This window comes from Hemitrygon akajei, chromosome 10 (assembly GCF_048418815.1).
Source record: "Hemitrygon akajei chromosome 10, sHemAka1.3, whole genome shotgun sequence".
NCBI lineage: Eukaryota > Metazoa > Chordata > Chondrichthyes > Myliobatiformes > Dasyatidae > Hemitrygon > Hemitrygon akajei.
This window is the reverse complement of record NC_133133.1, coordinates 46,456,948-46,482,238: the sequence shown is the minus strand read 5'-3', so window position 1 is coordinate 46,482,238 and position 25,291 is coordinate 46,456,948. Positions and strand designations below refer to the sequence as shown.

Here is a 25,291-nt window from a genome sequence, read left to right as displayed (position 1 = left end):
GAGAGAGTAGATCAGTGGGCTAAGCCTACATCCTTGAGGTGCACTGGTATTGAATGTCAGCGAGGAGCAGATGTTATTTCCGATGCGCACTGACCGTAGTCTCCCAGTGAGGAAGTCAAGAATTCATTTGCAGAGGAGGGTACAAGAGCCTAGGTTTTGGAGCTTATTGATTAGTGCTGGGGGGGTGTTTATGTTCAACACTGAGCTGTAATCAATAAACAGCAGCCTGACATAGGTACTGCTATTGGCCAGGTGATCCAAGTCCGAGTGGAGAGCCAGTGAGATTGCGTCCGTTGTAAACCAACTGTGGCACTTGGCAAATTGCAGTGGGTCCAGGTCCTTGCGTGGGCAGGGGTTGACTCTGGCCATGACCAACCTCTCAGAGCATTTCATCACAGCAGATGTCAGTGCAAATGGGTGATAGTCATTGAGGCAGTTGTTCTTCGTGGCTACTGGTATGACTGTCACCCTTTTGAAGCAGGCGGGAACCTCTGACTGCATCAGTGTCAGATTGAAGGTGTCCTCGAACACTCTTGCCCGTTTGGTGCCCTAACAGGTACACCATCAGATTCCAATGCCTTACGAGTGTTAATCCTCTTAAAAGATGTTCTGTCATCAGCTTCCAAGACAGCGATCACAGGGTCACCAGATCAAAAGGTGTCATTTTATTCTTGCTTTGAAAGCATGCACAAAAAGCACTTAGCACATCTGGGAGTGAAGCACTACAGCCATTCATGATGTTAGTTTTCACCTTGTGGGAATTAATAGCCTGCAAACTGAGCCAGAGTTGGCATGCATCCGATTCTGTCTCTGACTTCAGTTGAAATTGTTTCCCATGCTTAGAATTGCCTTCCATAAGTCGAACCTGGACTTTTTGTATAGTTCTGGATCACCGGTCTTTAATGCCAGTGACAATTGCAGCATATTCATTCAAATCCGAAGATAAATCCCTGAATATTGTCCAGTACATTGACTCAAGGCAGTCTTGCAAGCACTCCTCTGCCTCCCTTGACTATACCTTGACTATATACTTTGAATAAATTAACTTTTAACTTTAACCTCTTGTCATGGCCCCAGACTCTCAGACTCACATTAATCGGTCTTGCAATCTCCAGTCCTTTACCCAGACTTGCAGATTTACATATATTGAGCAGCAAATGTACAGTCAGAGTGTAGTAGCCTGAAGATGAAGTGAGAGAAAGAATAGCATGTTAGTTTTAGACAAAAATAAAAGAAACATAGTGGCTGAAAGTCATGATACAAATGGTGGAAAGCAGGCCAATAACTAGGCAAGCCCAAAAGGTACTAGTAGGATTTGTGAACAAAGAAAATTGCAGAGGTAGACAATAGACAATAGGCAATAGGTGCAGAAGTAGACCATTCGGCCCTTCGAGCCAGCACCGCCATTCTGAGTTCATGGCTGATCATCTACTATCAATACCCGGTTCCTGCCTTGTCCCCATATCCCTTGATTCCCCTATCCATAAGATACCTATCTAGCTCCTTCTTGAAAGCATCCAGAGAATTGGCCTCCACTACCTTCCGAGGCAGTGCATTCCAGACCCCCACAACTCTCTGGGAGAAGAAGTTTTTTCTTAACTCTGTCCTAAATGACCTACCCCTTATTCTCAAACCATGCCCTCTGGTACTGGACTCTCCCAGCATCTGGAACATATTTCCTGCCTCGATCTTGTCCAATCCCTTAATAATCTTATATGTTGCAATCAGATCCCCTCTCAATCTCCTTAATTCCAGGTAGGAAAGTGAAGCTGTAAGGTACTTGAAGTCATTGCTGAGAGTTAGAATGTTGGCGAAGGAGAACAACGGTAGACTGATAATTGTGCAGAATTTGTGTAAAGGAAATAGACCTCAAGGTTCCCAATGATATTTAGTTTATTATACATGATGTAACAATCCTTTGTTTCAACATTGATTTTGTGTTATAAAACTTACTTTCTCCGATCCAGTTAGTAAGGGAGTGCTGTTAGTACTCCCCTTTGTCCAGTGCTTTCTACCTACATACAGGACATATCTGATACTTTCTGCAGTTGTGTGGTTTATGGTCTCCTAATCTTAACAGTATAATTTTCAACATTGATTTCAAGTCCCTCCATTCCCCAACAACATGTCTTCCTCACTTTATTATGACACAGAAGGAGACCATTTAGTCTATCAGGTACTTCCCAGTTCTCAGCAGAGCAATCTCATCAATTACTTGTTCCTGTTCCCGTTATTTTTCTGCACTCCTACAACTTATTTTCTCACACATGTCCATCATTTCTGCCAGTCATCTGCATTAATGTTAAGTTACAGTAGACAAGTAGCATAATGCCCCAGTTAAAATTTATATCACTATGCTGTAAGTATTTCATTTCAGCAGTTGTCTGCAAAAGCAGTGTGTCCTGCTGGCAGAATGTTTCGATTTTGGCTGAAGTAAGAAGCTCTGTTGTTCATCTTGGGAATGTGAGTCAGCCAACCAGGACTGTGGGAAGGAGTTTCCTGAAGGACAGTAGTCTGATTCGGAGGCTTTTGATGGGAGCTGCGGAGCAGGACAGAAGGGAAAATGCTGCAGAATGCCTTTGGAAGGAGAGTCCCTGTTGCACAAGTTCTTTCTGCAGATGAATGGCTCCAAGGAGAAAGGGCCAATATTCCTGAAGGAGGACGAGTTCATTCGAGTTGTACTTCAGAATGTGGTGTGTGTTTTCACTCAGACCGTGGGTCCAACCCATGAGTAAAGAAAATCTCCAGTATGAGCTCCAACGGTCATTGTGCACATTAGACTGGTCTAACTGTAATGGGCCATTTTATTTTCTTTCGCTTTTCTTTTTCCTGAAATTTGTCAATATTCTTTATCATTTTACATGGTGTACAATCTGTTATTTCTGGCCAACCGACAATTGTGTATGAGCAGCACTTCCACAGCATTTGTTCAAATTGAGGTTTCTTTAATCAGAACATCATGATGTTCCTGTTTGGTGGAACTCCAAATCAGACCGACGCTAGACGTATATTGTTTATGAAAGGTGGCCTTCTCACCACTGAGGCATGTGACAGTTAGCAGAGCTCGCCAACAAGCCAAGTTTGTATATGAGCCCGGAGAGAGGGTTACAGTAGTCTACCAGTAAATCTATGGGATGTGGGATACCAAGGGAAAACCTATGCAGTCAGACAGGAAACGTTCAAGTCTAAATTAACAGCACCCAAGGATCAAACCTAGATCCCCAGCACTGTAAGAAAGGAACTCTATCTGCTGTATCACCATACCACCTGCAATCTTCATGCCCTTTGATTTCTCATTTCAACAGATGTCCCATCATGTCTTTGTTGACTCTGCTAACATCCTATGCTTAGTCTCTTCATAACCACTGGTCACGCACTCATTTATGGCCAGTCCATTTATAGCAATCTCTCTTCAGAAAGGTGATGCAGCCAATTATTACAAACCACAAGTTTGTAATCCCTGCCACCAATTATGCATCTACCTTACAAAGCAAGAAAGGGAAAAAAAATGTTGATTAGTGTGAAGTGAGTCTTAAACTTTCCTCCTTTCACTATTGTTCTAGCAAGGGTTTGGATGACTTCCTGTTTCCTTGAAAATAGAGTGCATCTGTCCCCCTCCATAGAGACTGTAAGCAAAGAATTTACAACCATGGGGGCCAGCTGCAACCCATGTCGTTTGATATCTTGTACAGAGTTGTAAGCACCTTTAAAATAACTTTCACAATCAACTGCAGCTCAAGTGCATTATTCTTTCAAGAACTAGATGTTGACTTTAAACTCTGCAAGTTAGCTAGAATTATTGCAAGACAACCGTGAAATTTGGTTCATTGTTGATGTATTACCACAATCAACAGAGTCAGTTAACACTAGCTGACTAGATGCTGAAACAATGTTAAAGAGGGAGGCAACACCAATTTAACTCCCAGTGAGAAACACCTGCCTTGCCACAGTAAGAGATTAACAATTTAAGGGATCTTAGGATCCAATTTCCCATAAATATGTTATAGTGTGAATGTTGGATATTGACTACAGCACAGATTAATAGGCAAATTACAAATGCCCCAGAGCAAGATCCCATGGGATTGATGATATAATTTTATTAACATACCCATTTACAATTTCACACCACCAGAAGGATAAGGCAATGAGGTCTAAGGATGGCAAGTCTCCAGAATAATTTCTACCACATATAGAGAGTGACTGTGGTATACCTCAGAATTCATAAGATATACTATTAAAATGGTAGTTGTAAAGCTAATATTTTTCCATTAATTGTACATATAATTGCACATTGATTGCCTTAGAGTCACAGAGTCATAGAACACTACAGCACAGAAACAGGCCTCTTAACACATCTAGTCTGTGCCAAACTGTTATTCTGCCTAGTGCTATCAACCAGCACCTGAAGCATAGCTCTCCATACCCCTCCCATCCACATATCTATCCAAATTTCTCTTAAATGCTAAAATTGAACATGCCTCCGACACTTCAGCTGGCGGCTCATTCCACACTGTCACCACCCACTGGGTGAAGATGATTTACCTCATGTTCCCCTTAAACTTTTCACCTTTCACCCTTAACCCAAGACTGCTAGTTGTAGTCTCACTACACTTTAGTGGAAAAAGCCTGCTTGCATTACCCTACCTAGACTCCTCATAATTTTCTATATTTCTATCAAATCTCCCCTTATTCTCCTGTGCTCTCAATAATGAAGTCATGATATATTCAACCTTTCCCTCGGCGACAACCCTATAAATTTTCTCTGCACTCTTTCAAACTTATTTACATCTTTCCTGCAGGCAGGTGACAAAAATGACACAATATACTCCAAAGTAGGTCTCACCAACCTTTTATACAATTTCAACATAACCATGGAACCATAGAACACTACAGCACAGAAACAGGCCCTTCAGCCCTTCTTGGCTGTGCTGAACCATAACATTCCACTCCTGTACTAATTACATTGATTTATGAAGGCCAATGTGCCAAAACCATTTTTCAATAACCCTATCAACCTGTGATACATCTTTCAAGGAACTTGGATCTGTATTCCCTGATCCCTCCATTCTGATGTCCCACAACTCACCATGTAAGACTTATCCCAGTTTGTCCTCCCAAAGTGCAACTCCTCAAATATATGTCTGCATTACATCCCTTCTGCCATTTTTCAGCCCATTCTTCCAGCTGGTCCAGAATCCACAACAAGCTGTGACAGTCTTCCTCGCTGTCCACTCCATCCCCAACCTTGGTGTCTTCTGCAAATTTGTTGATCCATTTCAGCACATTATCATCCAAATCATTGAAATACTGTAGATGGCAGATCCAACACCAATTCCTTCAGCACACCACTAGTCACAGGCCTCTGGTCAGAGAGGCAACATTCTACTACCACTCTCCGGCTTCTCCCATGAAGCAAATGTCTAATATTATTTACTACATCATCTTGAATGCCAAGCAACTGAGCCTTCTTGACCAACCACCCATGCGAACCCATGTCAAAGATTTTGTCAAAGTCCATTTAGACAACATCCCAAGCCCTGCTTTCATCAGCCTTCCTGGCAACTTCCTCAAAAAAAAACAACACTATAAGATTGATTAGACATAATCTACCACACACAAAACCATGTTGACTATCCCTAATCAGTCCCTGTCTGTTCAAATACTTGTATGTCTGATCCCTGAGAATACCTTCCAATAACTTACTCACTACTGATGTCAGGCTCACCAGCCTGTAATTTCCTGGCTGATTCTTAGAGCCTTTCTTAAAAAACAGAACATTATTAGCTATCCTCCAATCCTTCGGCACCTCACCCACGTTAAGAACAAATTAAATATCTCTGCTAGGGTCCCTGCAATTTCTGCAGCAGCCTCCCACAGGGTCTGAGGAAATGCCTCGTCAGGCCCTGGGGATTTATCCACCCTAACTTGCCTCAAAACAGCAAACACCTCCTACTCTGTAATCTGTATATGGTCTATAACATCACTTACGGTCTTCTAGTCTTACCACTGCTGCTTGCCTCATTTCTGTAGACTATATCTTCGTTTCCCAAAAAAATATAGATGCGAAAACGTTCCATTGAAGATCTCCTTCATGCCTTTCCGCTCCATGCTTCAGCTTGGAAATAATTTCAAAGAATCAGAACTTGTGAATCTTTACCATCTAATCTGTAGTGTCAGGGAGCCCTGCTCAAATGAATGGGGCCATCAAATCTAACTCCTCGAGGATATGAGAGACAGATTCCACAGAATAATTCTGAGAATCACAGCACTGTATAGCTATGCGATTGGATGTCACATGTCCGGTGATAGAAACAAGACATTTCCCTTTGGAGCCATTGGCCATGGGATATATGATTCAGTTCCAGATGTGTTCATTGAAACATATTCTTCACTGATACAATGAAAAGAACTATCAATCAGCACTGATAGGTGACATAGAAGATAGACTGTGATCTCCTTAGGGAGTGTAACTTTCATTTCCTGTGCTGAGGGTAAAAAGGTCCCTGTCGGTTGACTGTAGGAAAATTGGAAATAGGCAGGTAATGTAAGGATAGAGGAGCAGGGAGTGAGTAACAGGAGAGACAATGCACATCTTTCTTTCTATATGGATCTCATATATGTGTATATTTTGAACGCTAAGCCTTGTTTGTTGAATTATATCAGGCAAATGAGTATTCAGAACCAAGATGAAAAATAATTTGTTTACTTTTATGGCAAGCCTAGCATATTTCTTAGCTATCCCAAGCCTAGGTAACGCTTCTTAGCTGCCACATATCAGTGGATCCAGAGATGCATCAGCTTATACCCAAGTGAGATATCATTGAACCACTGCATTCAGCACTTGAAGTTCAATTTTACTGGTTGCTATTTTGCTCTGTTTAAAAAAAAACACTTTTGTTTTACCCCCAGGGCATCCTCAAATCATGTTGCAAAATCTTATGTTTCATTTATTCAAATTTCAAGAGGTCAAAATCTTTGTACAAGTCTAAAACTGCGGTACCTCTTCTGCCAATTCATTTCCATAATGTAATAATTAGAAAAGCATTATCTCAATAGCTTGAAGCTATTGAAACTGACTCTGTTGTGATATTGCAATTTCTAGAAGCATTTGTGCATGCTGTGCAAATGCTTTATTACAGGAAGTGCATTTCATATGAAAACCATAAATAATAAAAGCTGCAACCTGACAAATGGTGAGGCACAGAGACAGGGTTACAGTGAGGAAGACTCATGCAGATTCTTCAGTAATGAATGAATAAGAAGAAAGAATATGAGATATTAGAAATTAATTTAAGAGAAAATGCTTAATTCTTTAGACACAAGGTTATAGATAATTTCAAAGAATATGAAATTTGGATAGTCAGTACTCCACCATCTTAAATCAAAACAGCCCCTTATTTAATTGCAAAAGATGTTGTATACCCATTGGAGCATTTTAGCTCTACCTTTAAGCTCAGATATGATATCCACAAACCAAGTTAATAGCCTGTTTACATCTACATTATTGATTTGCTGTTGTTTATTTGCCAAACATCAGCATATATTGCAAGAAAAACTGTCTAAATACAAATGTAAGTCAGTTTAATTTCACAGCTATTCAAGGAAATTTTGGACAGCTATTAAAGTGCTTATATTGTTACATTTCCTGTAAAATGTGGGATTGCAGGGTACCTGACAGTTTCCCTGATGACAACATCTGCAGGAACTGCACCCAACTTCAGATCCCGACTGACAAGGTCAAAGAACTGGAGCTGGAGCTGAATGGTCTCATCCGAGAGGCTGAAAACCTCACAGATGAGACTTTGACTGAGGTGGTCACACCCAGAGTGCAGGCTTCAGATAGTGGATGGGTGGCCATCAGGTGAAGTAAGGGGAGCCAGCAGTCAGTGCAGGGTTACCTTGTGGCCATTCCCCTCAGCAACAGGTATACCGCTTTTGGATACTGCTGGGGGATGGGGGGGGGGGGAGATTAATCTGGGCACAGCAGCAGCAGCCAGGACAGTGGCACTGTGGTCAGCTCTGAGGCTCAACAGGGAAGGGTAAAGTCAGGTAGTGCAATAGTGAAAGGGGACAAGATAGTTAGGAGATCCATTGGAAGTGAAAGCAACACCTGGATGGTGCATTGCCTTTCAGGTGCTAGGGTCAAGGATGTCTCAGAGTGGCTGCAGAATATTCTCAAGAGGGAGGGTGAGCAACCAGAGGTTGTGGTGCATGTTGGCACCAATGACATCGGTAGAAAGGGGGGAAGATGTTTTCGCCGTGAGTATAGGGAGTTAGGGAAGAGGCTGATGAGTAGGATCTCCACGGTAGTAATCTCTAGATTACTTCCAGTGCCACGTGATAGTCAGGGCAGGAACACAATGATAGTATAGATGAATCAGTGGCTGATGATCTGGTGCAGGGGCAGGGTACCAGGTTTCTGGATTATTGGGATCTCTGCTAGGGAAGGTTTGACCTGGACAAAAAGGAAGTTACACCTGAACCTAAAGGGGACAAATATCCTTGAAAACCAGAGTAATAATGCTGAAGTTAGGGTAGGTGGTATACGAGTAGATACAATGAGTCGTGAGACTATGAAGAAGGACAGGCAGATGATAGGGCAAAATTGGAGAAGGTGGGATGAGTTGAAGTGTAACATGGGGGCAAAATCTAAAAGGGTGATGAATACAGGACCAAAGGTGCTGTATTTTAATGCACACACTATATGAAATGAAGTAAATGATCTTGTCGTGCAGTTAGAGTTTGGTAGTTATGAAGTTGTGGGCACAGTCATGGCTGAAAGAAGATCATAGTTAGGAGCTTGACACATTGAATGAAAGGACAGATGGGTAGGCAGATGGTTGGGGTGGCTCTGTTGGTAAAAAATGAAATCAAATCCTTAGAAGTGGTGACACAGGATCAGAAGATGTAGAATCCTTGTGGGTAGAGTTAAGAAACTTCAAACGTAAAAAGACACAGATGGGAATTATATACAAGCCCCTGAACAGTAGCCAGGACGTGGGATATAAATTACAATGGGAGATAGAAAAGGCATGTAAGAAGGGCAATATTGCGATAGTCATGAGGGATTTCAATATGCAGATATATTGAGAAAATCAGATTGGGGCTGGATCCTGAGAGAGAAAATCTGTAGAATGCCTATGAGCTGGCATTTTAGAGTAGCTTGTGGTTGAGCCCACTAAGGGAAAGGCAATTCTAGACTGGGTGTCATGTAAGAACCAGATTTGATTAGGGAGCTTAAAAAGTAAAAGAACACTTAAGAATTGGTAATCAAAATAAAATAGAATATACCCCACGGTTTGAGAAGGAGAAGATATATCAGTGGTGTAAAGGGAATTACAGAGGCATGAGAGAGGAGCTGGCCAAAGTTGAATAGAAGCGGACATTAGCAGGAATGATGACAAGGATGAACAGAAATGGCTGGAGTTCCTGGGGGGCAATTCAAAAGCCACAGGATAGATACATCCCAAAGGTGAAGAAGTATTCTAAAGAAAGAATGAGAGAGCCATGGCTGACAAGTAGAGTCAAAAACAGCATAAAAGGATAAGAGAGGGTATATAATATAGCAAAAATTAGTGGGAAGTTAGAGGATTGGGTAGTTTTTATAAACCAACAGAAGGCAACTAAAAAAGTCGCATGAGAGAGAAAAGATCAACTATGAAGGTCAGCTAGCCAATAATATATGAGGATACGATAGGATTTTTCAGATATATAAAGAGTTGATATCGGACCACTGGAAAATGACACTTGGGAGAGGTAGTATTGGGGGGACAAAGGAACGGCAGAGGAACTTAATAAGTGTATTGCATCAGTCCTCACTATGGAAGACTGTAGCAGGATGCAAGAAATGAGCAATATAGTTGCTATTACTAAGGAGAAGATGTTTGTGAAGTTGAAAGGTCTGAAGGTAGATAGGTCTCCTGGACCAGATGGACTACACCCCAGGTTCCAAAGGAGGTAGCTGCAGAGATTGTGGAGGCATTAGTAAAGATCTTTCAAGAATCACTAGATTCTGGAATGGTTCCAGAGTACAGGAAGATTGCAAATGTCATCAGAAGAAAGGAAATTACAGGTCAGTTAGTCTGACTTAATGGTTGGGAAGATGCTGGAGTCCATTATTAAGGATAAGGTTTCAGGCTATTTGGAAGCACATGATAAAATAGGCCACAGTCTGCCTGGTTTCCTTAAGGGAAATTTTGCCTGAAATTCCTGTTGAACTTCTTTGAAGAAATAACAAGCAGGATAGTCAAAGGAGAATTGGTAGATGTTGGGTACTTGGATTTTCAACAGTCCTTTGACAAGGTGCTTAACAAGATATGAGCTCATGGTATTACAGATAAGATATTACCATGGATAGAAGATTGGCTGACCAGCAGGAAGCAAAGAGTGGGAATAAGGGGAGCCTGTTCTAGTTGGCTGCCACTGACTAGTGGCGTTCTGCAGGGCCCAGAACTGCAACCTCTTCTTTTCATGTTATATGTCAATAATTTGGTTGGTGGAATTTATGGCTTTCTGGGCAAGTTTACAAATGATACAAAGATAAGTGAAGAGGAACGTAGTGTTGAGGAAGCAGGGAGTCTGCAGAAAAACTTGGACAGATTAGGAGAATAAGCAAAGTGGCAGGTGGAATATAGTGTAGAAAAGAGAGTGGTCATGCACTTTGGTAGAAGGAATAAAGGTGTAGACTATTTTCTAAATGGGGGGAGAATTCAAAAATCAGAGGTGCAAAGGGCTTGGAAGTCCTTGTGCAGGATTTTCTTCAGTTTAACTTGCAAATTGAGTCAATAGTAATGAAGGCAAATGCAATGTTAGCATTCATTTCAAGAGCAAGGACATAATGCTGAAGCTTTATAAGGCATTGGTCAGAACACAACCGGAGTACCCTGTGCAGTTTTGGGTCCAGAAAAGATGTGCTGGCATTGGGAAGAGTCCAGAGGAGGTTCACAAGAATTATTCTGGGAATTATGAAGAGTGTTTTGATGGTTCTGGACCCATACTTGTTAGAGATAAGGGAAACGAGGGAGGATCTCATTGAAACCTATCGAATATTGAAAGGGCTAGACAGAGTGTATGCGGAGAGGATGTTTATTATAGTGGTGAGTCTAGAACCAGATGGACATCCATCTGGGCACGTATGATAGCAATATTTGGGTCCTGCAAGTTGAGTACTCCTTATCCAATACATTTGGGTCTAGAAGTGTTCCTGATTTCCTATCTTTGTGGATTATGGAACATATAATGAAATTGCTGAGGATCACTGTCATTTAGCACTATGAATTTATGTGCTACCGGTAAGCAGTTTTTGTCTTCCACTTATTCGCCACAGATATGCACTGAAGCAGTCATTCAGTGTGTTGGATTTTCATCAACAACGACCTTGGAAAACTAATCAATGAATTTCTCTGCTGCTTCATGATCAGCAGTCACTTTATCACCAAAGATCTTTAAAAATTTAATGTCACGCCTTTCCTTAAATTTCTACAAACAGCCTGCTGAGTATTTATAATTACCTTCAATTTTCAGTTCATCATGCTTTATCTTTGCTTCTTTCATGATCGGCATACCGTTAAGTGGTATAGGTTCACTCCAGCACTGATGAATCCATTCTTTCAATACACGATCACGATCTTCATTTTTCACTTTATGTAGTGCTATTCTATTTTTCATTACCTTCTGTTCATTACATACAGAGGTCACTGCTCAGAACTGACTATGGTGCAGAGAAACCTGAGCATCACCTGGAAACCTTACCAGCACCTTGTGGAATTTTCAATCATGGAAAACCCTGAACATCCTCTACATAGCAACATCCAGAGACAGAGAAGCAGTTTCAGCGACAGGTTACTGTCGATGCAATGCTCCTCAGACAGGATGAAGAGGTCAATACTCCCCAATGCCATTAGGCTTTACAATTCAACTGCCAGGACTTAAGAACTTTTTTAAAGCTATTATTAATGCTTTTTGAGTTAGTGATTTAGATGCATATCATATTATTACTGAGTTAAGTATTGTATGTAATGAGTTTTTGCTACAACAAGTGTATGGGACATTGGAAAAAAATGTTGAATTTCCCCATGGGGATGAATAAAGTATCTATCTATCTATCTATCTATCTATCATGTTAGCACTCAACAAAACTTCAATTTTCAGAGGTTTTTGGATCTTCTGATAAGGGGTACTCAACCTGTATTATCTTAAAAAATGGCCATTTAAAACATGTATTTGAAAGATAACGCTCCCCTAAAATAACCAATGGCCGACCAGTGGTATAGTGGCATCAGCACCAGACCTTCAAGGTGAATAGACCAGAGTTCAAATCTGGCTGGTGTCTTGTACGCTTTCCATCCTTGCTGGGTTAAGCATCAAGCTAGCAACCCAGCCTCACAGAAAAACAATCAAGTGCTACAGGAATGGCACAAATGCCCCCTCCCCTGCACCCCCCCCCCAAGGAGCTACAAGGCTCAAAAAGGAACAACAATATGACCAATAATAACTTTGATAAATGCTACCAAGTGACTACATGACAATGGCACGTCAGGCCTATCATGTGCCAAGCTGTGCTTGGATTCCAGAAACATATTGAAGAAGTGGCACTGCAGCATTTTAGAACCATTTATAGGTATTTGAACATAGAACTAATCTGGAGATAAAATGACATAAATTGAAAAGACATAAATGAAGATTAATTGCAAAAACCACCAATGGAGTTTGAATACATTGATTTTTCCACCCTTCATGATACATTGGATTGTCACGAATGGATGGGAGATAACAGATTGAGTAGCTAACAATCAATAATTAAGCAATATATTTTTAACATTTAACTACTCCAAGTTACTGGCCTGGATGTTCCTCACATGGACTCATTTACAGCATCAGGCCTTAAACAATGTCGTGGAGCAGCACGCGTGAGCCAGTCAGAGCACAACCTCTCCCTTAACCACCTGTCAAAGCTATGAGACTTTTTGGATGCTTTTCAAATGCCTGATACTCAAAAATATTCAAATGTTAATAATAACTAAATCAAAAAGAGAATTGCCAAGTTAGGCTTCAAACTTAGAACAATGTTACTTGACTTCAGCATTTAAACAGGAATTTCAATATTAACACTAAATGCAGGAAACTGCCAGCATTTACCAGAAATATTGTGCCTATCATAACATTGGCTGTTTCCACTTTTTATTATCAACCACCCTCAGCCAGCCTTCTAACATTCAATACATGTTATGAGGAAAAATAAATTTGCCAGTAATCTCTTCACCTAACACAGTGACACAAGTCATGATGAAATAGCCTATTGTCAATCCACGTAGCTTGCATATGACGAGCAAGCGTTCTGGCTCTTCATTCTGCCAGAACTAAACTGATTAGTCCATAAGATATAGGATAAGAATTGGGCAATTTGGCCCATCGAGTCTGCTCCACCATGGTTGATCCAGTTTTCCTCTCAGCCCCAGTCTCCTTCCTTCTTCCCGTATCCCTCCATGCCCTGACCATTCAAGAATCAATTAACTGCTGCCTTAAATATTGTACATAGACACTTGGCCTCCACAGCTGCCTGTGGCAAAGAAGTCTACAGACTCACCACTATGGCTAAAAAAAAATCCTCCTAATCTCTGTTCAGAAAGGATGCCCCTCTATTCTGAAGCTGTGTCCTCTGGTTTTAGACTCTTCCACCAAAGGAACATCCTCTCCACATTCACTCTATCAAGGCCTATCACCATTGGATAAGTTTCAATTAGTTCACCTCTCATTCTTCTGAATTCTAGTGAATACAGGCCCAAAGCCATCAGACACTCTTCATATGACAAGCCAGTCAATCTGGAATCATTTTCATGAACTTCCTTTGAACCCTCTCCAGCTTCAGCACATCTTTTCTAAGATAAGGGGCCCAAAACTACTCACAATGCTCCAAGTGAGGCTTCACCACTGCTTTATAAAGTCTCAACATTACATCCTTGCTTTTACATTCTAATCCTCTTGAAATGAATGCTAACATCACATTTGCCTTCTTCACCACAGACTGAACCTGCAAATTAACCTTTAGGGAATCCTGCACAAGGACTCCCAAGTCTCTTTGTGCCTCAGTTTGTGTTTTGTATTTTCTCTCAGTTTAGAAAATATTAAATTAGAAAATATTATGGTCAAGTAAATTCTTCATCTGTCATTCTAGTCATAGAATCAAAGGGGTATACCACCTGGAAATAGGCTATTCAGCCCATTGAGTCCATGCCTACTATCATACCCCATTACACCAATCCTATACTATATAATTATTTATTCATTAAAACTGCTCAATCTTATTATTTCTTTGTTGTATGTAGTACCAGTACACCACAGAAAATTATTAATACAAGTAAAAGTACACTCAGTGGCCACTTTATTAGGTACACCTACTCATTAATATAAATATCTAATAAGTCAATCACGTGGCAGCAACTCACTGCATAAAACCATGCAGACATTGTCAAAAGGTTCAGTTGTTGTTTAAACCAAACATCAAAATGGGGAAGAAATGTTGATCTAAGTGACTTTGACCATGGAATGACTGTTGGTGCCAAATGGGGTGGTTTGAGTATCTCGGAAACTTCTGACCTCCTGAGATTTCCAGTGAGTGGCAGTTCTGCGGGTGAAAGTGTCTTGTTAATGAGGGAGTTCAGAGGAGAAGGACCAGCTAGTTCAAGCTGACAGGAAGGCAACAGTAAGTCAAATAACCATGCATTGCAACAGTGCTGTGTGGAACAGCATCTCTAAATACACAACACATCGAACCTTGAAATGGGCGGGCTACAGCAGTAAAATAGCACAAGCATTCACTTTGTGGTCACTTTATTAGGTACAGCAGGCTGCTAGTTAAAGTGGCCTCTGAGTGTATGTGGCAAATAAAGTTGATTCTTGACCCTTGATCCTTGTATTTGTCGAACATTCCTGTTCACTCCCCCTAGATTCTACCACTCATCTATACTGTATACTAGGGGAAAATTGCGGTAGCCAATTCACCTGGCAAACCACGTGTCTTTGAAACATGAGGAAAAAGACCACCCAGAGGGAACCAACACAGAATCAGCGAGAAGGCACAAACTCCGCACAGGAAACACTCAAGGTCTAGGCCTAGAAATTAGGTGAGAGCGGCACTACTAACTGCACCAAACTTCCGCTATAATTCTTCTTTTAATGTATCTAAATAAACAGAAGGAACAGCACAAAACTACTAAATCTTTCATAGGTTAATAGTCACAGAATCTTTTCCAATCTCACAAAGTCCATATCCCAAATATGGACCATTTAACATTTTCCTTTCTCATGTGCTGCCAATACAAAATCAATTTCACCCAGAGAACATTGTATTGACTGTCAATTCTAGGTGAAATCATTCCAATTGCAAATCAGACATTTCTGTGTGCAATCTACATTAGCAAAGCTGACCTTTTCCTATGACATTCATGCATCAATCTCAGTAGAACTAAATGTAAATCGTACCAGCTTGTTGTTCTCGCTGTTTAAAAGGACACATTGCTGACATTAGGAGACCTGACAGCAGGTAGTTCAGATACCATCCGAAGTCCTCAGAATGTGTTTAAGTGTTACAAGTGCTATTTTCACTAGAACTTAACCTGAGATACTTATTCCATTACCTCAGTCATCATAATGGTGACAGCATTCCATTACTGAAGGCAAAGTTATGAGCAGGACTGACCACTCTGGAGAGGCCGGGTGTGTAGGTAGTTTCTCCTACTGCTGTTTTATAGAAACATAGAAAAGCTACAGCACAATACAGGCCCTTCAGCTCACAAAGCTGTGCCAAACATGTCCTTACCTTAGAAATTACCTAGGGTTACCCATAGCCCTCTATTTTTCTGAGCACCATGTACCTATCCAGGAGTCTCTTAAAGGACCCTATGGTATTAGCCTCCACCACTGTCGCTGCCAGCCCATTCCATGCACTCAACAATCTCTGCGTAAAAAACTTACCCCTGACATCTCCTCTGTCCCTACTCCCAAGCTCCTTAAACCTGTGCCTTTTTGTGCTAGCCATTTCAGCCCTGGGAAAAAGCCTCTGACTATCCACACGATCAATGCCTCTCATCATCTTATACGCCTCTATCAGGTCACTTCTGATCCTCCGTTGCTCCAAGGAGAAAAGGCCAAGTTCACTCAACCTGTTCTCATAAGGCATGCTCCCCCAATCCAGGCAACATCCTTGTAAATCTCTTCTGCATCCTTTCAATGGTTTCCACATCCTTCCTGTAGTGAGACGACCAGAACTGAGCAGAGTACTCCAAGTGGGGTCTGACCAGGGTCCCATATAGCTGCAACATTACCTCTCAGCTCTTAAACTCAATTCTACAGTTGATGAAGGCCAATGCACTGTATGCCTTCTTAACCTCAGAGTCAACATGCTGACTATCTCTGAGTTCAATATGAACCTGTCCATGTAAGGAAAGTCAGGGCACACGGAGCAACACCACTCAGAACTCTCATACTGTGTATTAAACCCCAACTAAACATCATGAACAACATAAATACAGCACTATAAATGATAACATGTCACATATTTCAATGCATCAAATGTAAGTGTATTCTCATTTCCAGGCAATAGTTACTGCTATAATCATGGGTTTGGTGCTGGCAAACTTGGATACATTTCTATCTCAAAATTGTTTCCTTTGCTTACAGTAGGTTGTGATTCATTCACACTTTCAGTGACCAGCCCTGATATTCATCTTCAGTATTCTTTCCAAGCCCTGGTAGTGATTTTATAATCCGATTACTGTGTTTCCAGAACAATGTGAATGTCATCCATGAAATACAGCCTGCCACTGTGGACTAAAGTAGATTGTTATGTTATTTTGACACCCTTACTAGGAGATCTGAGATACGGTTAGAAATAACAAAAGCAAAATATTAAAGAAAGAAAGATGGGAAAGATTATTATATGTAGGCATAACGATGTGTAATCATCCTAGCCATTTTATATCTTTCATCAAGTATTGATTCAATTTAAATGTGCACTGTGACAGTGAAGTACAACATGGTAAATGAGCTTCCATTTGTTGTCATTGCATTTTTTTAAATATTACCTTGCTCCTAATTTAAATGTAGATAAAAATTAATCATTGTTTTCTTTTCCTTCCATTATACTCTTCTAATGTGTGTTCAGGATTATCACAATTTTCTGCCTATCAAGTCCACACAGAGATTATATGAGCACCACAATGTCTCCATTCTCCATCCTGAGTATTTCTAAATTTCTGATTTCTGAAGTCCATGTGAGAGGTCACTCATTGGTGACGCAGCACCACGTTTAAAAAGAGCTTGGGAGCATTCAACTTCCGGCAGGCTGAAATCAGCGCCGATAAAAAGGGAGGTGTAAGTGGAGCAGTTTGTTGGAGTGGGCCAGTTATTAGTGTGACTATTTTCTAAATGAGGAGAAAATTCAGAAATCAGAGCTACAGAGGGGCTTGAGAGTCCTCAGGCAGGATTCCCTGAAGTTAAATCTCCAGCTTGAGTTGATGGTACAAAAGACAAGTGCAGTGTTACCGTTCATTTCCAGAGGACCAGAATACAAAAGCAAGGATGTAATTCTGAGGCTTCATAATGCACTGATCAGACCACACTTGGAGTATTATGTGCAGTTTTCGGCCTCTTATCTAAGAAAGATTTGCTGGCATTGGAGAGGATCCAGAAGAGGTTCATGAGAATAATCCCAGGAATGGGAGTGGAGCATTTGATAGATGTGGACCTGTACTCATTGGAGTTTATAAGAATGGGGGGGGGGGGGGATCTCATTGCAACCTATTGAACATTGAAAGGTCTGGATTAAGTGTATGTGGAGACCATGTTTTCTATAGTGGGGGAGTCAAGGACCAAATGGCACAACCTCAGAATTGATGGAGATCCATTTAGAACAGGGATAAGGAAATAATTCTTTAGCCAGAGGGTGGTGAATCTGTGGAATTTATTGCCATAGATGGCTGTACAGACAGGGTGGTTTGGCTATATTTAAGGGAGAGGTTGATAGGTTCTTGATTAATTGAGGTGTCAAGGTTACAGGGAGAAGGCAGGAAAATGGGGTTGAGAGAAATAAATCAGCCACGATGGAATGGCAGAGCAGACTCGATGGGTCAAATGGCCAAATTCTGCTCCTATGGCTTATGGACATATTAGGGCCTTAAATAATTCAAATTTTAACTGCGCCATCTGAGATTCTGTTGCATTCCCACATCAAGCTTGGGAGTAAAATACTTCAGACTCTGGATATCTAAAACAAGAACTAATAATGAAGTTAGCTGAGTGGCCCTCAGTACGGAGAGCAAAAAAGGTGCTCTCCGTATCCCACTCCAAAGTGTTGGGAGCAGGGAATCACTGACTACCACCCATGCACTCTAGGGGTGTATTGCAACAGCCAATTAATCTACCAACCTGCATGTCTTTGGGATGTAGGAGAAAACCAAAGATCCTGAGAAAGACATGTGATATTGGGAAGAATATGCTAACACCTCACAATCAGCGCCTGAGCTCAGAATCAGACTTGTTCTCTGAAGCTGTAAGATAGTGACAGTGCCACTATGCAGCCCTATTAGTTTGCTTTGAATATTTCAGCCTTTTAGGAGCAGGTTTGTGATCTGTGCTGCTTTTGACTAAAAAAAAGTGCTTCCTGATTTATCTCCAAAATGCCCATCCTTATTCTTAATGGTGTCCTATTGTTCAGTTTAAAATGCCTCAATTGACTCATCTTTCAAGCTTCAAAGAAATAATCAGAGAACAAATCCATTTTGCCATCTGACTGTTCCCTTCCAATCAATTGCTGGCCCACCTCACTAGGTTACCTCAAAATTGCCCTAATTTCTTTCTTGCACAAAACCACATAAAATTCAAACTTTAAGGAGAATTTCTCTTTTCTATTATAAGACTCCCCCATTTGACAAGAACAGCAGTGCAACAGGCAAAATTCATTTTCCTGGTCTGAAAAATACGATAGATTTATTATCTTCAGGAAGAAGCATATTTTACCAACCTGTTTTTTTTCCTGACGTGCAATTGAAAAGGCCAATACTTAATATTCTTTCTCATGACTGACCTCCTGTAATGTCGAATAAAGCAGGACACGTGTCTCAAATGCTTTGTTGAAGAGTTAAGGTCATGGTTATTCTCAGCTTCCTGGCCTCAAGATCATTCCTGACGGTTTGTTGATTCAGCTCATTTCTCACAGCTTGCCGCTCGATGCAGCATTCAGGAGTTCAGCACAATTTCATCTTCAGTGAGAGGAGACATCACATACTTTCCCTCAGTCCACAGGAGCAGATAAAGCAGACACAGGCATTTGCCTTTAGAACATAGAAAACCTACAGCACAATACAGGCCCTTCGGCCCACAATGTTGTGCCGAACATGGTCTTACCTTAGAAATTACCTAGGGTTACCTATAGCCCTCTATTTTTCTAAGCTCCATGCACCTGTCCAGGAGTCTCTTAAGAGACCCTATCGTATCTGCCTCCACCACCAGCAGCCCATTCCATGCACTCACCACTCTCTGCGTAAAAAATTTACCCCTGACATTACCTCTGTACCTACTTCCAAGCACCTTAAAACTGTGCCCTCTTGTGCTAGCTATTTCAGCCCTGGGAAAAAGCCTCTGACTATCCACATGATCAAATCCTCTCATCAAACTTTTTTAAAGTTTGCCTGGAACCTTCCTCCCAGAAACAGCGGACAGCAGCTGTGGACAGGCACTGTTGAGATAACATGCCTCCTGTGAGTTCTGTCTTCAGCAGTCACTGTGAGAGACAGTGAGCATGCTATCCCCCCACTCCCATCACCATTCTCCAGAAACAGAAAAATTATCTTGTGTATTATGGTCTGTCACTTTAAGAGTTGCCTATACTTGCTGGGGTAAGTGTTGAGGGCTGAAAGAACTTGCAACATACGAATAGTATCATGGTGAAACACAGCCCTGCTTTTTTCACCATTGACTGAGGTGAAGCATTGCTAACCCTTTCCCTTTATCTATCCTTTCAAAACTGCTAGACTTTTGACACATGAATTAAATCACCACTCTGGCTTTTGCATGAATGAAAGCAGAGGACAGACAGATTTATACAACTGTTCACCAGACTTAAACCTTTTAGCCCCAGTTTCATTCAGTGCATTAATTGATATAGAACAATAGTCCACAAATAATTGGAGTGCATCACTTCATAAGAAGCAATATTTTATCTCTCTTTCTCTAGCTCCTAGTTTAAAATATTAAAAATCTTAGGTCAATATTTGCTAATGCACTTTAAAAGCAAAAATGTTCAGAGTTTTGCAAGAAAGAATGTAAGTGAAAAACTAAGACCTAACAACCACATGAAAACATATTTATCCAAATAAGTGTGAGCTTTCCAATCAGCACTGGGAAATCCTCTGCAACTTATGGTTAAATCTACAGCATGATTTATCATTCAGGCTAAACAGTAAGAATTTCAACCTGGAAGTATATAAGTGTGTCTTAATCTTAATTATCTATTGATATTTTGATCATACAGATTGTCTGTGAGCTACAAAACAAAGAGGTATTTGGACTGTTTGTAGAGGAAATGACCTTTGCGATTTATCTGAGAGGTCTGAGACCTCATGAGCTGTCAGTTGGCATGTCGACATTGGCTCAGACTGATTTGTTTCTGTGCAGAAAGAATGAGCTGCTTAAAAGAAATAGGCAACCACTAAACATGCCTGGGAATAAGAAAAATTCCCATTTATTTCAGTTGTAAGATAATTATTGTGGCATCTGTAAGAATTAGAAAGATGAGTTTGGAGATGGTCATACCCAAAATTTAAAACATTGAGAAGTAAATCCAGCTTTTCAGAAACGAAGCAAAAAATTAAAAAGAATTACTACAACCCTTGAGGAAACTGAAGTATTTTTATTAATGAAAATGTTGGAAACAAGTTGCTGGAACTAAGGGTTATGCATAGAGAAAGGGAGTTGAGATGGACAAGTATCATGTGGTTTGCATTCAGAAATTACCAGGTTTGAGATGACATGTTGTTATTAATAAGAGAAGATGTAATAATTATATAAATGACTAATGTTGAAATGATGAAAGCAAAACGCTTAATGGAAACCTCAAGCCAGAAGGTAAGTGATAAGTTAAAAATGAAAGGACAAAAAATCGTACAAAGGCAAAGTAAAGGACAGGGCATCATTTTTATTCATTTAGGAAATGTAAGTGTTGTTGCCAAGGTTGAAATTAATGCCAAACCCTAATTACCCTTGAGAAGGTGGTAGTGAGCTAATTTATTGAATTATCTTAATCTGTGTGGTGTTAAGGTACCTGAACAATGATGCTATGAAGAAACTCTCCAGAGTTTTAACACTGTAATGACAGGGATTCTGAGGTGGAGATACATTTAACCACACAGATTACTCTCTTCATGTTAGAAGGATGAGAGATGATCTCATTGAAACACGGAAAATTCATACAGGGTAGATGGAGAGTTGATATTTATCCTGCATTTTTTTAAGATTATGAGGACACTCAGTCCTCATTTAGAAATGCATGCATGCAATAAAAAATGATACAATGTTCCTCCAGAGTGATATCACAAAATAAAAAAAGGACAAACCAAAGACTCACACTGACAAAACCACATAATTATAGCATATAGTTACAGCAGTGCAAGCAATACCGTAATTTGATAAAAACAGACCATGGGCACGGTTTAGTAAAAAAGTCTCGTCCCGATCGACTCCAAGAGTCCCATTATCAAGCAGCAAAAGGGAGAAACTCTCCCTGCCATAAACTTCCAGGCGCTGACAACTAATGCCTTCGGAAACTCCCGACGATGGCAGACTCTGAGTCCATCCGAAAACTTTGAGCCTCCGATACAGCCTCCCGAGCGCCATCCTTTGCCGAGCGCCTTCGACCTCATCCCGGCCTCCGAAACAAGCAAAGCCGAGGTCTCGGAGGCCTTCTCCTCCGGAGATTCCGGACCGCACAGTAGCAGTGGCAGCGAAGCGGGCATTTCAGAAGTTTCTCCAGATGTTCCTTTACGCTCTCACATCTGTCTCCATCAAATCAGGATTGTGCACGGATCCCTACTTAACAAGTAACAGATATCCTTCTCCAGAGAGGCCGTGCGCGCTGCGTCAGCCCTCAAAACCAAGCTTCTCAAAAGAAACCTAGCCAATTTCTTCACTCATCAATTGGTGAATTTTCAAAATTCTCTACTCAAAAGTGTTGTGGAAGCTATATTCCTGAGTATATTCAAAACAGAGACTTTGGAAATTAAGGGAATCAAGAGATACTTAGTGAATTAATCCAGCATTGATTATACGTGGTCTTACTGAATAGTGGGGTATATATGAATAGCAATTGGCCAATTTATGCTGATATACTGACCTACAAAATTCAAAATCTACAGCCAGCATTCGTGGATGAGAATTTTTTTGAAAAGGTAGAAAACAGCAGAGAGAATGTTTTACTATTTCTTCATTTCACCATTCATTAGTTTGAAGGTAAAATTGTTAAACATATAGTGTGTCCCTTTATCTTTTTCTATTTTACTAGTTTCTGGGTTTAATTATTCCTTTCTTATTCTCTCTTACCTCTCTCAGTTCAACCATATAGAAGTCAAACAGAGAAGAATGAAGCATGTCTGGTGAATCTATCACTAGACTCTGATCCAGTGCCCTTCCCTCCCAACCCATCACCAACCAAGTCCAACATAACATTAAACTTCAGCCTCCGTAAATGAAAAGATCTAATAGCCCTGGAACCACAAAATTCATTTGCAAAACTGCATTACTAAAACAATTGTGTTTACTATCATTCAAATATCCTTCCTTCTTACCTCTTTCAGCCTATGTATTGAGCCATATCTCCTGCTAGGTGCATTTTAATCTCCATGTTGCAATAGAATTCTAAACATTGCTCTCAGAAAGGTAACTGTAATGTAAGTGAACGGTTTTCAAATCCACTGCCTTTGCCACTCCGCCATCCAACCTCCCATCTCCTTAGGAGAAATCTTACACTTAAATCTCAATAGTATATGTTTCGCATCAATAACCTTAACGTTGATTAAAAGCTGTGGAGTGATCTAATTTCTCCAAACTGTTCATTTCTGCCTCTGCTCAGTGTGGCACCGGTCCAACCTTTTGCAGATGAGTTCTGTTAATCAGATGTTAATTGGTCTCCTCAGATTAAACAAATGATAAATTGTTGGAGTGCAATTAACAATTAACAATTGTTAATCATTGTCACCAGGTTAGTTCATATGATGGGCAAATGATTTTAACCAAAAAAAATGTTTCAAAGAGCAAGGATTTTCCTGGTCTCACAGATGCAACATGGTGAACTACTAATACCTGATTTATATTAATAAGATGCAGGTAGCATGGTGTCTCTATCCAGATGACTGAAGGAGCTTGTAAAGCAAGGGTGCTCACAGGTTTCTGGAGACTTCCCTAAAACCACTCTCAACACTAAACTATCCCTTCTGTCCAAGAGAATATTACTAACTTCTTATCCAATTATTTTCTAGACTGTCTCTAGTGCCACACTGTTGTACTACGTTCAGTGGCTGCTTTATTAAGAACAGAAATGTGCATGGACTATGTGAGATTACTGAAAGAAATAGAGATGGAACATGTAAAGGTTCTGGCCACAAACTTCCAATTCTCATTTGATTTATGCTCAATGGCCACTTAATTAGGTACACCTATACACCCACTCATTAATGTAAACATCTAATTGCGGGGGGGGGGAGTGTTTGGTCCACACTTCACTTTGCATGTGTGTTATAGAGCACCACAGCTTTGAAAAAAGGCCTTCAGCCCTTCTTGTCCATGCCATACTGTTATTCTGCATAGTCCCAACAACCTGTACCTGGACCTCCATATCCCTCCCACCCAAGTACTTATCCAAATTTCTAAATGTTGAAGTTGAAAGTGGATCCACCATGGTCAAGAGGTTCAGTTGTGTTCACACCAAGCATCAGAACGGAGAAGAAATTAGACCTAAGTGACTTTGACCAAGGAATGATTGTTGGTGCCAGACGGGGTGGTTTGACTATCTCAGAAACTGCTGATCTCCTGGGATTTTCACACACAGCAGTCACCAGAGTTTACAGAGATGGCATGAAAAACAAATAAACATCCAGTGAGCAGCAGTTCTGCAGGAAAAAAATGTCTGGTTAATGAGAGAGATCAGAAGAGAATGGCTAGACTGGTTTAAGCTGACAGGAATGTGACAGTAAATCACAAAGCCATGTGATACGAGAGTGGTGTGCAGAGAGCAGCTCTGAATGCACAACATGTCAAACCTTGAAGTGGATGGGCGACAGCAACAGAAGATCATGAACATATACTCAGTGGCTATTTTATTAGGTACATGATCCCATCGTGTGAGATCTTGCTAAAGTCATTTTGAAAATCAATATGTGAATTGCAAACTAGATTTCAATTTACAACATACTCAAATAATTAGTAAAGCATTAACTTCCCAGAAATAAGAAAATAAAAAGATTGCAAATGCTGGCAATCTAAAGTAAAAACAGAAAATGCTGGGAAAGGCGAAGCAGTTAATGTTTTGTCTTAAAGGTCTGCCAAGAAATTAGAGCTTTTAGCAGAATGTTTTGTGTGCTATGTAATTCAATTTTGATAGGAAGATTAAAGGAGATTGTTTTATCGTTTGATGATGCCCCTAATGCTCATCTCGGATGAGGTGGAGGAAAAAAGGAACTTCAGCCTACTTTCAATTTTTATTTGAACATGGCTTTATGATTTTATGTATCTTATGCCACATTTCAAAATTAATGTTTTATGGATTACATATAGAGTGCAGTATCTATTATTGACAGCACAGAAATATTAGCCAGGACATCTGCAACTAGAATGTTTAATATCCAGCTGACACACAGAAACTGCTAAATTGATATTTGGTCATGCATCTCTTATAAGGATAACATATCCAACAATATGTTGTTATCTCAGTATTGAACCAGATTATGAGCTCAGACTATATAACTAGGAGTTAAATTCCAACTTGGAAATAAGACAGATACCAACTAACTGTTGGTTAGTACAGTTTGTTTTGAAATACATTCTTTAAGTCAATAAACTAGCAATGAAACTCTTACAAAAACAGATAAAGAAATGTTATTTAATGACCAAAGCCGACAATTTTTAACTTCAGTGCTCTGTGAAAGTAGTTTGAAATTGAACCCCAGCCTTTACGGCAGATGCAGAAGGGACAGCTGGGTAATACAACTTAGTATCAAGATTTATTAATGAAGATGCATGAGTTGCA

At 40.4% G+C, this 25,291-nt stretch overlaps 1 protein-coding gene across 5 annotated transcripts in view; it reads left to right on the top strand.

Moving 5' to 3' along the window:
- Window positions 1-25,291, top strand: part of frmpd3 (FERM and PDZ domain containing 3) — a 465,297-nt gene that overhangs the window by 242,352 nt on the left and 197,654 nt on the right. The gene's annotated exons all lie outside the window — the stretch shown is intronic.